The sequence below is a fragment of the Puma concolor genome, chromosome A1 (assembly GCF_028749965.1).
Source record: "Puma concolor isolate L17-30 chromosome A1, mPumCon1.1.hap2, whole genome shotgun sequence".
Lineage (NCBI taxonomy): Eukaryota > Metazoa > Chordata > Mammalia > Carnivora > Felidae > Puma > Puma concolor.
The window spans coordinates 181,075,458-181,088,964 of NC_141667.1; the positions used below are offsets into that span (position 1 = coordinate 181,075,458).

The 13,507-nt window shown below is 30.7% G+C and overlaps 1 long non-coding RNA gene across 2 annotated transcripts in view; it reads left to right on the plus strand.

The window, feature by feature from the left end:
• The first annotated feature begins 1,525 nt into the window (after positions 1-1,525).
• The window catches only part of LOC147584669 (uncharacterized), a 249,630-nt gene continuing 237,648 nt past the window's right edge, over positions 1,526-13,507 (plus strand). Inside the window, exon 1 of one of the 2 annotated variants that reach the window (XR_015255728.1) lies at positions 1,526-1,626. This is a non-coding gene — a long non-coding RNA (uncharacterized LOC147584669). The remainder of the gene's footprint in view (positions 1,627-13,507) is intronic. The other variant, XR_015255727.1, reaches the window with a different exon arrangement.

The following is a 13,507-nucleotide window of genomic DNA, read 5'->3' on the forward strand; positions in this document are numbered from 1 at the left end:
TAGTAAGGATACCACAAAAAGAGAAATTTATTAAAATATAAAAATGAATTTTATCTGGGAGCAATGTTAATTGTTCATAAGAAATCAGGTTTAAATATTTACTCCACAAGGTTTGATCACCAATTTATAATACCATCTATTACATATAATTCTGTCTTCTATATTATACATCCCATTCAATATACAGACTCTAAAGTAGAAATTTATACAGTTAAAAGAAAACTAATTTAATGACATAAAACTGGTCAGAATTACTCAAGGGTATATATATATATATACCACAGAGAACAAGATAAGATTTAGATTCCTTAGAAGCAGATTTTTTTAAAGGGTAAATTTAATACCAAAATACAAAGTAAATCAAAGAGCCTAGAAAATACCCAAGTGTTTTTCATACTACTTACTGTTTCTCTCTAAGAGTTGACAAAATAGACAATAGATAGTAATGCAGATGACATGATATGACAAGCAAAGAAAGGAGTTAAAGCTGGAGAAGACAATTAAGTGGTTGTCAAATTAGGAGATGAGGTAGTCATGGGAGAGCACAAATGGGGAGAGATATGAGAGGAACAAAGGATGTGAAAAGTGACTGGTGAAAACATAAGGAATAATATTTAAACTCTAAAATAAATAATGGAACTTTCATTCATGACGTTTAATTGTTCTCAGATTTAAGATCCAAAATACTTAATATGACCCCAAATTCCCTACATAGTCTGGGTCTTTTATCCCTTTTTAAGTTACATGCTCAGCACTCACCTTCAAACTCTCCATCCTCCTCTCCCTTCCCCCTGACTCCCAACTCCTACTCTATACACACACCATAATGTCTATTCTTCATATATACTCATAGTTAATATCTCAAGGATCCCAGTCATTCATTCACAAGGATCTAGACCTTGAGATATACTGGTGTTTCATCAGTTCCCAGTCAACCACATCAAAGTTCTTCACATAAAAAAAATACAGGACATTTCAACAGTGTTAAGAATGCTCTGGTCTCTCCATGATGACCAACTAAAAACATCATTTTCAGGTATCAATATTCCACCCAATAGAATAGCTCATTGAACACTAGCCTTTATTAAATGAAGCCTAAATAGATAATGAGGTTGCTCACCACACTTAGGCTGGCGCAATTGAATGCATGGTAATACAGTGTGGTCATTTATAATATTTAAAGGTCAGTACCATATCTGATATTGTTAGAAGCCTTTTGGCCTTCATAGGTGAAATCTTATATCCCACAATATTCCACTGTCTTGACTATGTTTGAATCTCTGTTTGCACAATCAGCCTTCCTACAAAGTCATCTTCCCCAAATTGTTTCATTGCATCCCAGGTGTTCACATGTGGCCATATATGGTGCTCCTTAATTAAATACCCAGAGATTTTTGTAAATCTCTAAATACTGTAAATCACTAAATGTTTCATTCACCATGATTCATGTGATATATTTTCACCATAATTGCTTCATTAACCAAGTTTCTACAATTGTGTTTTTTTTTTTTTCTCATTTCCTAGATGTATTTCCTGACTCATTGGAAACTAATTTGTGTGAAAATGATTCATCAAATGCTGAACTGAAAACACTCTTTCCTGCTTGTTTCTAGATATTTGAAAAAGGTATTATCTTCAGATTATCTATCTAGCTATCTATCTCTCCATACATCCCCATAGACCTGCACTATTATATACTAATGATTAATTAAGAGTATAAAACCCTAGTATAGCTGAGCTCAATGCTGGCTGTGTTATATATTGTTTTTATGACATTTGGATTATTGTATTCAACTTTTTCAGACCTCAGTTCTCTTTATAAGAAGAACATTAATGTAAGTAATGCTCATACTTATAGAAATATGAAATATTATAATGCATTTATAGCAATTAAACCATTCTTGTCACATATATGTTCTATAAATAAGCTATTACTTTTGTTATTTTTACTACTGCTGCTCCTGCTGTTGCTTCTACTTTTATTACTCTACTGCTAATACATTACTAAAGTATGCTCTTGACTAAATTTTTGCTGCTAAGTTATGTGTTTTAGGTCAGTCATAAAACTGTTTGTTGACATTGTGTCACACTAATGTACTTAAAGGTAATAGAAATATGAAGCAAGAACTGATCAACACAAATGGTCTTGCAGGAGTAAATTTAGCTCAAGAATTATTTGTTCATTTTGGCATCATTCATTCATTCATTTAAGTGAGAGATATTATGTGAGACTAAGGATACAAAAATTAATAAGGACTGATTGCTAACTTAAGAAACATATGTCAAATTTCTTTGATTCACTAATTATTATTGAAGCTTTTGGAATATAACTAAGTCATATTTTGAAATTATTGGTGGGAAAGTTTGATTCTTATTGGGTCCTTATATTTTTCTAATGATAAGGTTGCACAATTTAATTTGAGCTATAAAATGAAACTTACATTTTGTTTATTTCTGTAATAATATTAAGCATTCAATCTATTTTCAAGTGTTGAAGTGATAATATACTCAGATCTATAGAAATGTGGTTTATTCTCCCTTTAAAATTCTGAAATGTCTTTTACAGAAATGTTACACTATATTCTTTTCTTCCTGTATCCCTTGCACAATATAAATAATTCATGATGACACATAGTTCCTTTAGAATAAAATAGAAAAAGAGGAGAATCATAGAAATTCTCCATTTAGGGAACAGTTTTCCAGTGCTTATGACAAAGGTAGTGCTAAGATTATTGTTCTTGGTTACAATGATTTCTTTTCAAATAATGGCCCCTGGCGATATTATTTTTTGTTACAGTTATTGCTGATTGAATGAAAACTATTGCTTATTGAATGAAAACTCACATGACATCAGTCCCATGTATTTATAAAAAGGAAATGTTTTCTTGAACATGTTTGAAATGTTTAATCATTTATCACACAGGCAAGATATATGTGCAGATGTGTTTGTGTGTCTACATGTAAATAGAAAACTTGGAATTTTATATAAAAATTTTTTTTTCATGAATATAATTTTTCTTTACATAAGCATAGTAATTTTAAAAAATGAATCAAGCCTATGATAAATATTATAATTTCACCGTGTTTTTATGAAACATTCTTCTAAATTTAATTTAATTATTATCAATAAAACAGTATTGCTCAGTTGAAGCATAATTTACAAGTGTACATTTTATCCCTCCAAATTATTCAAGCATTCAGAGGTTGAATATGACATTGATATTGACCATTTGTTTAGATTATAACCAGCACTGATCCTCAACATCAAGAAGGAAGTAAAAGTCTGTATATATATTATTATATATACATTATATATATACATATATATATTATTTGTATATATTATTTAATATATATACTATTTAATAATTATATATTATTAAATATATATAATTATATATATTATATAATAAATTATATATAATATATAATAAATATATATTATTAAATAATATATTATTTAATATATATTTAATTATATTAAATATATATTTTATTAAATATATTTAATATATTTAAAGATTAATTAATTAATATAATTAAATATTAAATATATAAATAATTAATAATTAAATAATATATGTTATTTAATAATAATATATATATTATTTAAGTCTTTCTTCATTAGGTAATTAAACATTGCAAAATTTTAAATAATAGATAAAATGCCTTAGATGAATTTGAGTATAAAGAAAGTTTGAAGGCCTCTGAATATGACCATGATGGAGAATTAGGTATCAGATTTGCTCTTCCTCCAATTAAATACCTATACAATAGTTATAAAATAATTGTACCAAACAATCAACCAGAGTGAATCACCTTGCGATAAGGAAAGATCATAAATTGCAACCCACATGCCTGTAGCTGTTTCTTTTAGGGCAGCTTCCAAACTGGAGCAGAGTAAAATAGAACTGTTTGAGTCTATAATCAGTGAAAATACCTTTAAAAATGTAAGTGAAATAAAGATGTTTCTAATGTCTCCCCACAAAAAAAATTTTGAGACTTCAAAGCTATAGATCTTTCCTATGAGAAAACTAATCTCCAGATGAAATCAAGCAACTTCAAAAAATAAGTAAAAGTACAACAAGCAGTAAATATATGGGTAAGTAGAAATCAATGTTACATTAATACTAAATATTGTGGGATTTATAACATGTGAGATAAAATATTCTATATCTTAAAAGCAAAAATAGAATAAGGGGAATAAATAATGTTAAACTACTGGAAGTTTCTTGCCTTTAGGGGAAGTGACAAGTACTAATTTAAAGTAGACTGCAATATGTCATTGATGCATATTGAAATTGGTAGTATAACTGCTAAAAGAATAATAAAAGAACAGAGCATCTAAAAATCTAATAAGGAAGAAATAACATAAGGTACAACTAAATAATGATATATAATACAAGGAAAAATAAAAACCTAATACAGGAGAAAAACTGAATTTTCTAAGAGAGCCAGAGGGGTAAAATATAAATACAAAAGCAGATAAAAATCTTAGAAAACAAATTATAAGATGATAGACTAAAGCCTATTATGTTATTTTTTTACTAAATAGAAGTATTCTGTCAAGTAAAACACAAAGCCAGTGTTCTCTTTAGGATTTTTATGGTTTCAGGTGTCACATTTAGGTCTTTAATCCATTTTGAGTTTATTTTTGTGTATGGTGTTAGAAGGTGGTCCAGTTTTCCCAGAACTATGTATTGAAGAGATTCTTTTTCTTGTTTTTGCCTCCTGTGTCATAGATTAATTGGCTATATAAACATGGGTTTATTTCTGAGCTCTATAGTCTCTTCTATTCTAAGTTTCTGTGGGTTTGTTGTTGTTGTTGTTGTTGTTGTTGTTGCTGTTGTTTTGCCAGTATCATACTGTTTTGATTACTACAGCTTTGTAGTATGTCTTGGAATCTGAACTTGTTTGTTTTGTTTTTATTTCTCAATATTAGTTTGTTTTTCTTTCTCAGTATCACTTTGGTTATTCATGGTATTTTGTGATTCTGTAGAAATTTTGGTAATATTGTTCTAGTTTTGAGAAAAATACTGATGGTATTTTGAAAGGCATTTCTTTGAAATTGTAGACTGATAGTTAAAATGGACATTTTAACAACATTATTTCTTCCAATCCATGAACATGGAATATCTTTCCATTTGTTTGTGTCCTCTTCAGTTTCTTTCATCAGTGTTTTAGTTTTCAGAGTACAGATTTTTTCACTTCCTTGCTCAAGTTTATTCTTATGTATTTTTTTTTTTTGGTGTGATAGCAAATGGGATTGTTCTCTGAATGTATTTTTCTGCTATTTATTATTAGTGTATAGAAATGCTACTGATTTCTGGATACTAATTTTGTAATCTGCAACTTTAGTGAATTCATTTATCAGTTTCAGTACTTTTTTGGTGTTGTATTTGGTAGAATTTTCTATGTATAGTATCATGTCATCTGCAAAGAGTGACAGTTTAACTTCTTCGTCACCAACATGAATGTCTATTTCCTTTGTTCTTTTTCTTGTCTGATTGCTGTGGCTAGAACCTCTAGTACTATGTTGAATAAAAGTGGCTAGAGTGGAAATGCTTGTCATGTTCCACATGTTAGAGGAAAAGCTCTCAGTTTTTCACCATTGAGTATCATGTTAGCTGTGGGTTTGTACACCTGAAACTAATGTAACATTGTGCATTGACTACACTCAAATAAAAAAAATAAAAATAGCTAGGTCATTACTTTCACTATGGTCTCAAAGAAAAAAAAGCTAATAAAACTATTTACCTCTTAAAAATAATTGTATACAAGGAGAGACTTCACTGGAAAAGACGATTACAATAGAGAGAGGGGAACAATTGACAATAAGGAAATACTGAAAGACTAACTCAGAAGTCTGAGGGAAAGGATGGGTGAACAAAGCTTTTACCTATAAATACTTTGGGAAGGTGATTTGTGAAAACAGGAGGGGGCACACTAAAAAGTGCTAGAGGAACCTTGAAACAGCAAACTTTGTCAAATGTTTCCGTAACAGGAAAGTTGAGGCAGCTTTTTGTTTAAGCAGAAAGGGTGGAGGCAGGAAGCTCTAGGCAAAGTTATAATCTAGAGAGTTCATATAAAGTCTAAGACCTAGGTATCCTAGTCAAATCAGCCAACAGATAAGTCAAAAACAAAATTTTATATGCCATGTCATCTCTAACCAATATAATTAAAGGACAATATATGCAATCTTTTTTTAAATAAAAATACCAACTATATTTTATTAAAAGAAAAAAGCCACATAAAAGGAAATAGAAACTTTGTATGTAAAAGAATGCTTGAACCCACAACTATATGGTCCATTAATCTTGAACAAAGCAGGAAAGAATATCCAGATGGAAAAAATTTCTTCAACAAATGTTGTTGGGAAAACTGAACAGTAACATGCAAAAGAATGAAACTAGACCACTTTCTTACACAATGCACAAAAATAATTTCAAAATGGATTAGAGACCTAAATGTAAAACATGAAACCATAAACATCCTAAAGGAGAACAGAGGCAGTAACCTCTTTGACATCGGCCGTAGCAACTTCTTTCTAGATATGTCTCCTAAGACAAGGGAAACAAAAACAAAAATAAACTATTGGGACTATGTCAAAATAAAAAGCTTCTGCACAGTGAAGGACACAATCAACAAAATTAAAAGGCAACCTGCAGAATGGGAGAAGATATTTGCAAATGACATATCTGATAAAGAATTAGTGTCCAAAATATATGAAGAACTTATAAAACTCAATATCCAAAAAACAAATAATCGAATTAAAAATGGGCAGAAGACATGAACAGACATTTTTCCAAAGAAGACATATAGATGGCCAACAGATACATGAGAAGATGCTCAACATCACACACCATCAGGGAAATACAAGTCAAAACTACAATTAGATATCACCTCACACCTGTCACATGTCTAAAATCAACAACACAAGAAACAACACATGTTGGTGAGGATGCAGACAAAGGGGAACACTCTTGTACTTGTGGTGAGAATGCAAAGTGCTGTAGCCACTCTGGGAAACAATATGGAGGTTCCTAAAAAAGTTAAAAATAGAGCTACCCAAGGATCCAAAAATTGCAGTACTAAGTATTTACCCAAAGAATACAAAAATACTAATGTAAATGGATACATACACCTTGATGTTCATAGAACAAATAACCTACAAATATCTATCTACAAATAGCCAAAATATGGAAAAAGCCTAAGTGTCCTTCCACTAATGAATGGATAAAGATGTCAGACACCCACACACACACACACACACACACACACACCAGAATATTAGTCATAAAAAAGAATGAAATCTTGCATTTTTAATGACATGGGTGGAGCTAGAGAGTATTATGCTTAGCAAAGTGAGTCCTTTGAAGAAAGACAAATACCATGTGATTTCACTCATATGTGGAATTTAAGAAACAAAACAAATAAGCATAGGGAGAAGAAAATAGAGGCAAACTGAAAAACAGATTCAACTATAGAGAATAAACTGATGGCTACCAGAGGGGGAGGTGGGTGGGGATGGGGATTAAGGAGTGCATTTGTTGTATCAAAGTGATGAATCAGTATATTGTACACCTGAAACTAATATTATACTGTATGTTAAGTAATTGGAATTTAAATACAAACTTAAAAAAAATCCAAAATTAAATACTATGCACACACTGAAAATCAAAATTATGTGGTTATATTAATATAAAAGAATTACACTTGAAGGCAAGAAGTGTCACAGGAGATAAAGAGAGATAATTTGCATTGATAAAGGAAATTATAATATTAAAGGTGTATGCATGTACACCTATAGATTTTTGCATATCTATAGTGAAGCTTGTAAAAATAAGAAAAAAGAAATCCAAAATGTTATTCAAGATATTAGCATATTTTCTCAATAAGCAATAGATCTGTTACTGAAAATGTATCAGCAATGATAGAAGATTTGGACAACAAAAACTTAAATCATTTGAAATATTTGGCATACCCAACAGCTGCATTGATTCATACTTTTAAAGTGCACATAGCACAATGATGAAAATAGATGACATTGTGATCCATAAACATTCAATAAAGATCAAAGGCTTGAAGTAAATAGAGATTATTCTCTCAAATCATCAAGATTCAATAATTTTCAACGTATTAGAAAATGGTTATAAATTTAATGGTATATCACTTAAATATTCCATGCATTACAACATACTAGTTACAATAGATTCTTTTAAAAAACCCTCTTGATTTGAATGATAATGAAAATACAATATTTCAAAACTTCAGAAAAGTTTAAAGTTATGTTAAGAGGTAAATGTATAGCTCTAAATGCATTTATAAGAAGGGAGCAAACAATGTGAATCAATGATCTACACTTGAGATTTCAGCTCTGATATTTAAAGAGATATGAAGTAATCACTCTTACCAGAAAAAAATGAGCACACTGAAAATCAGTAGCTTATCTTGGACAAATCAGAGAATTGAGATTGTACAGCAAACCATCAACTTGAAAATTGAGAGACAAGTAAATTCAGAGTCAGTGATAGCCAAGATTGACTTATCTCAATTAGAAAACCCTAAAACTGTAAACAAATAGGAAAACTTGAATGGTAGGTTTGATAATTCGCTGGAGTCTGACTATTGGATGATCTTAAGAGTGAAAAACATCTGTTGGCCACAGCTGAAAGCATTCTTCAAAACGAGGACCTACTTTCCAATGCTTAAGAGCCTCATCCCATCTGGTGGAATAACATCATTTGAAAATCAATCCAAGTATGTCACCATAATAACAGGCTAAAGAAGAAAAAATTATTTAATCACATTAGTTGATGAAGAGAAATCACTTGACAAAATTCAACACCCATTAATGATAGGATCTCTCAAGAAAAGTGAATACAGGGGGATCTTCCACAAATTGATGAAAACACCTTAAAATAACAACAGTAGCTAACACTGGACACTTTCCTCTTAAGGAACAAGGAAGGCATCATTCTCATCATTCCTATTCAAGATTCTACTGGAAGTACTACATATTGCAACAAGACAAGAAAAGAAAAGACAGTGTGTATATAATGGAAAGATGGAAAATTGCCTTTGTTCACAAATGACGTAATTGTTCATGTAGAATGTCCGAAAGAGTTTTTTTTTTAATTTTTTTTAAATTTTTTTTAATGTTTATTTATTTTTGAGACAGAGAGAGACAGAGCATGAACGGGGGAGGGTCAGAGAGAGAGGGAGACACAGAATCTGAAGCAGGCTCCAGGCTCTGAGCTGTCAGCACAGAGCCCGACGCGGGGCTCAAACTCACGGACCGTGAGATCATGACCTGAGCCAAAATCGGACGCTTAACCAACTGAGCCACCCAGGTGCCCCTCTAAAGAATTATTTTTTAAAAAACCTTAGATTGGGGCACCTGGGTGGCTTAGTCAGTTAAGCGTAGAGCCTCCTTGGGATTCCCTCTCTCTCTCACTTTCTGCCCTTCCCCCATGCTTGCTTGCTCTCTCTCTTGCACTCTCTCCCTCTCTCTCGAAATAAATAAAGTAGAACTCTAAAAACACCTTAGCTTGTAACAAATCAAAGTGTTGTATGTCAAGATTGCATGATATAAAATCAATATATAGAATCAATTGTTTTTCTATATAACAGCAATGAATAGCAAGGATTATAAAAGTTAAAAATAAATACATTTACAATAACGCCAAATAGAGGCATTATTAGATAAAATATAACAAATTATGTAGATAATGTATATGTAAAACGTTAGAAAATTCTGATGAAATAAATCAAAGAATGTCTAAATAAATGAAAAGATACTCCATATTTACGTAATGGAAAACTGAATGTTGTTAATATGTCAATTCTTCCCAACTTAATCTATAGATTTAATGTAATCTCAATCATAATCCTAGCAGGATATTTTGGACATAGTACAAAGTATTTCTATAATATTTATGGAGAAGCAAAAATCTACAATAACCAACACAATATTGAAGAATAGCAGTTGGAGGACTTATGATCTGATATTAAGACTTTACATAGAGACCAATGACAATGTGGTTTGGTGAAAGAATAGACACTAAAATCAGTGAAACAGAAAACAAAGCTCCAAACCTACATGTGTATCATCAACAAAGATTTGGCAAAAGACCCAAGGCAATTCAAACAGAAAAAACAGTCTTTTCAGCAGGTGGTGATGGAGCAATTTAATATTCATATTAAAAACATGAACCTAGATACAAGTTTTATATTTTTTCACAAAACTTAATTCAAAATGAGTAATAGTCTTCCCAATATAATATTTAAAACTGTTAAACTTCTAGAAGAAATCATAGAGGGAAATATTTATGACCTTGGGTTTGGTGATGATTTTCTATATACAACATCAAAGAAAGAATTCACAGATTGGATTTTATTAAAATTATAAATTTTTGATGAGTGAAAGCCATTGTTATGAGAATAAAAAGACAAGCCATAGATTGGGAGAATATATTTTCAAAACATTTATTTGATAAAGGATTTATATTTAAAATAAAAAGAACCCTCAAAACTCAACAGTAAGGAAATAACTCAATTTAAAATGAAAAAAAGACTTAAAAAGACACTTAGTCAAAAAAGATATACTGATAGAAAATAAGCATGTGAATACCAGTTCAACATGTTTTATCTTTAGAGAATTGCAATTAAAGACAATGATTTATCCTAAAAAACCTATCATACTGGCCAAAATCCAAAATTTGATGCTACCAATTGCTAGCAAAGACATGGAAAACAATAATAGTCATTTATTTCTGAAATGAATGCAAAAAGTACTGCCACTTGACAAAAGAATTTGCAAGTCATGAAAGGGTAACACATACATAGTCTTACCATGTTATTGAGAAGTCTTTCCTCTAGGTTTTTTCCCAACTGACTTAAAAATATGTGTGTACAAAAATCTGCACACAAATGTTTATAGCAGCTTTATTTATCACCAGAAACTAACAGGAAACAACAAAATGTCATTCTGCGGTTGAGTTTATAAACTGTGATGAACTTAGTGTATTATTCAGTGATAAAAATACATTCATTATCAAGCTATACAAATACATACATGAATCTAACATAAATGCTTATTGCTAAATGAAAGAAAGCAGTCTTAAAAGACTGCATTTTGTGCAATTCCAATTATGTGACATTCTGGAAAAGGCAAAACTTAAAGACAGTAAAATTATTTGTACTCTCTGATTGCCGAATGTTTAGGGGGATTAAAGAAAGGATGAACAGGGGCGCCTGGGTGGCGCAGTCAGTCGGTTAAGCGTCCGACTTCAGCCAGGTCATGATCTCGCGGTCCATGAGTTCGAGCCCCGCGTCAGGCTCTGGGCTGATGGCTCGGAGCCTGGAGCCTGTTTCTGATTCTGTGTCTCCCTCTCTCTCTGCCCCTCCCCCGTTCATGCTCTGTCTCTCTCTGTCCCAAAAATAAATAAACGTTGAAAAAAAAAATTAAAAAAAAAAAAAAAAGAAAGGATGAACAGGTGAATCACAGGGGATGTTATAAGATGACAAAACTATTAGGAAGATACCATAGTGATGAATACATGATAAACACTTATAAAACTCTATATAACTTTACAGAACACAGAACTAAACTTAACGGATGCTAAAGGAGATATGAATGATGCATTAATATTATATCATTAATTGTTACAAATGTACCACACTACACTATATAAAATAAGGTAAAACTGGATCCAGTTTACCTTACTTGGAACTCTCTGGGAACTCTTTGTGCTGTTTTCATTATTTTTCTGTAAACCTAAAACTTTCGAATAAATAAATTAATTCTAATAAAAAAGAATTAATAATATAAATCTCCGGTGTGTAATAATATATAATAAATGTGAAAACAAACATATAAACAATAAAGCAAAAATAATGAATGAAAATAATAAAAATCAAAGTAAAAACCAGTAATATAGCAATCACACATGTAATAGAGATACTCAAAAGATGATTTTTGAAAAAGGCAAATAAACTAGAAAGAAAATCCTAGCAAGACTGATAAAGTATTAGAGAAATCTAAGATTACCAATATTATGAATAGAAACAGAAACACTACTTCAGATTCTATAGAACTATAGGGAATAATTAAAGCATTTACAATAATTTACACAATTAAATTTTTTAATGTATTCCAAATAGACGAATTCCTACAGAAAACACATTGTAATAAATGGTACTCAAGAAATAAAGATAAATGTTTCCACAAAGATTACTTCAGTCCAGATGGCTTCACTAATAGTTTTTTTCCAAATATTTAAGGAAGAAATATTAGCAATCTTTTGCAAACTCTTTGTGTATAGAATAAAAGTTGCATCCCAGTTTTTCTATAAAATATGGTTGCAAATTCTAAACACTAGCAGAATAGTCAAGAAATATTTAAAAAGATTATTATATTGTTAAAAAGTAAGATTTATTCTGAGAATAGAAAGTTTTTTTAACACTTGAAGTTTAATCAATATTTTCCAAATTAAAATATAAAATAAAATAAAATAAAATAATGTAATTAGATGAATAAATTCAAGACACATCTATCATTTTACCATATTCTTAATCTGGTAAGATATACACGGAAAAATATATAAATGCCATTATTTAATATTTTGCCCCTGAGACTGAGAAAAATCATTGTCCATTATTGCCAGTTTTAGTCTGTACCTCACTATAGGTTGTACCCAATGTAATATGGCAAAATAGAGACATAATAGCTGTTAGAATTATGCAAAAGTTGATTTTTTATACATGTCATGATAATGTCATAGAAAATAATCTTCCCCCCAAAAAAGAATAAATTAAAATAGGAATTAATAACTGAATTTAGCTGGATGCAAGGTAAACATATTTGTCAATTACATTTCTTTATACTAACAATTAAAAATGAGAATGGAATTTAAATAGGGGCATCCAGGTGGCTCAGGTAGTTGAGCATCCTAACTCTTGATTTCAGCTCGGGTTGTGATCCCAGAATTCTGAGATTGAGTCCTATATCATGGGACTGAACCATGCATTGGGCTCTGTGCTGAGTGTGGAGCATGCTTGGGATTCTCTCTCTCTCTCCATCTGCCCCTCTCCCCTGCTCATGCTCTCTCTTTCCATCTCTAAAATAAAAAATAATTGAAAAAAATGGAATTTAAATATATATCTCTATTGTTATCAAACCAAACTTCAAATGCCTAGGAATATCTAACTAAATGTACAATTATTACAAGTTTACAGATTGCTAGACTGGTATTAGTAAAATGTCAGTTGTCCTCAAATTTCACTGAAGATTCTGTGCCATCCCAAATCCCAGCAGGATTTATTTTTTATTTTTTGGAAATTGAAAGTATGAGTCTAACATGTAGACAGATGTGCAAATGATCTGGAGTAGCCAAGGGAATTTTGAAGCAGAATAAAGCCAGAGGACATATATTACTACTTACCAAGACTTACTGTAAATATACAGTCATTCCAACAACGTGATATTGACTGAAGGATGGACAAA